This window comes from Rattus norvegicus, chromosome 18 (assembly GCF_036323735.1).
Source record: "Rattus norvegicus strain BN/NHsdMcwi chromosome 18, GRCr8, whole genome shotgun sequence".
In the NCBI taxonomy this organism is placed as follows: Eukaryota; Metazoa; Chordata; class Mammalia; order Rodentia; family Muridae; genus Rattus; species Rattus norvegicus.
In genome coordinates, this window is record NC_086036.1 from 76,702,506 (window position 1) to 76,704,509 (window position 2,004).

Here is a 2,004-nt window from a genome sequence, read left to right on the forward strand (position 1 = left end):
TAAGTTACAGGGATGAAATGGCTCACTGTCGCTGTAACCACGCGGTGAAGTTCTGAATGGTTGCAGAGTATGGGGGGGGGGGGGTCACACGTGCCTGGTTCAGAGGCGTTTGGCGACACAAAGTTTCCGTCTAGGAAGGACTTTGGGGCGACCGGGGCAGGACTTTTACTATAGAAAAATGAACAGAGAAAAGCAATGCAATACGGGGGGGGGGGGAGAGATGGAAGTGTTGTGATGGGAGAAGGTATAATGTGTGAAATGAAAGATTTTGCAAAAATGTATAAGGCCAATAAGAGTTTGACAGAAGTTGCAGTGACTTGGCGAGATTGTCACATGTCATCTGTGTCCCGCAGCTGGCTAAAAGTGCACCGATTTTTATGGTTTGCTTTTCTCTCCCTCCCTCTCTATCTCCCTCCCTCTTCCCCCTCTCCCTTTCTTCCTTTTTCTGGCACACTTCAAGGGAGAATCAAAAGCGGGTTCCCACAAAGTCTGAAGTCTTTCAAGGAAGATGGATCCCACTGGATCCCATAACCGCCTGGTCCCTATGGACTCTTCATTTAGGTCATGTTAAGCCACTCTCAACCCTTTCCTTGTTGCTTGAGGCCCTCTTCCATCCTCTTCTCGAGCCCACCCCTCCTGATCTGTAGCAAGCCGGCATGCTCGCCCCAGGTCTTTCTTCCCAGTGTAACTGTTTAATTGGAAGACTTGCTTTGCATTTTCTATGAGGTGTGGTTCTGGGAGGACCATTCTAGTCCCTCCAATGAAGGCGAATCCAGGTCTGGCCCTTGTAAAAGGAGCTAGCCCTCCGATTCCAGAGGTGTGGCTGGACTGATGGGAATAGAAGGGTGAAGAAGGTGGGTGGGGCTCAGGCAGAAGTGGACATTGCTAACCCATCTCTTCAGCGAGTGTGTAAGGATGCCGGATGCTGAGGTCTCCATGTGGGACCTGGCCAGGGTGGTTTGCCATGGCAGGGTCGAGGTGAAACCTGGCTGAGCTGTGTGGTTGAGATTGCAGGCTACCCCACTCCCTTGAGGCCGACTTCGCTGGAATTTCGTTGAGAAGATGTCAAGGGCGCTGAGGGAAGAACGAAGCCCTGTGTGTGACAGAAGCCTATGTAGATCCCCTCCACTGCAGAAGGGCCACACTCAAGTGGATCCCAAAGGCAGAGACCAAAGAAGAGGGTTTTTTTTTTTTTTTTCTTTTAAGGGAAAATTGGAAAACCTAACTTCCTGCTTACCTAGCCTCTCCCTCCCTCCCTTTCTTATGCTTCTATGGTAAAGCTTTCATTGTTCTTATGCAGTGTGGTAAATTTCAATGAAAAGAGTTTGCATCTGAAGCCTTAATCAAAACAGTCTATTGCAAAGTGACAGGGTGTCGTGGGGGTATTTCCCCCAATGAGGCAGGAAGCAGGCTCTCGGGCTGTGCCCAGAAGAAGTGCACGCTCCACTGTAGTTAGAGGAGCACACAGTAGTACAGTGTGCACACGGAGCATGCACGCTTACGGCATGACCACTGTCTATTAAGACATTGCAATACCTAAGCACCATTGCAAAAACAAAAGTTGCTTTTCTTCCCTGTAATTAAATCTAATTTGTTAATTGTCTCTCCCCCTGCGATGCTGTTTTCGTCTTAAGAGGTGACACGTTATTATTTCGTCTGCTTAATGATATTATTTACAAATTAATACTGTATATTTTACATTAATGGAACATATAATTAGGTGTTTGAATTAATTTGTATCATTTCTTCACATGAAACAGAAAGCCTGTCTGCAAGATTGACCTGACAAGGAGAGGTGACTAGTTGATTTCTGACTTCACTGGTCCCTGAAGATACCTGACTCTGGATCCACACGAGACAGTTTTACATAGCTGGACTTGACATTTTCTTTACAGCGTGGTTATTTCTCCAGTTCCTTCACACAGAATAGGTATTCAAATATTAGGGCTTTTGTTTTCTGTCTTCCCTTCTCCCTCGCCGTCACTCCCTTCCCCTCGGGTTCCT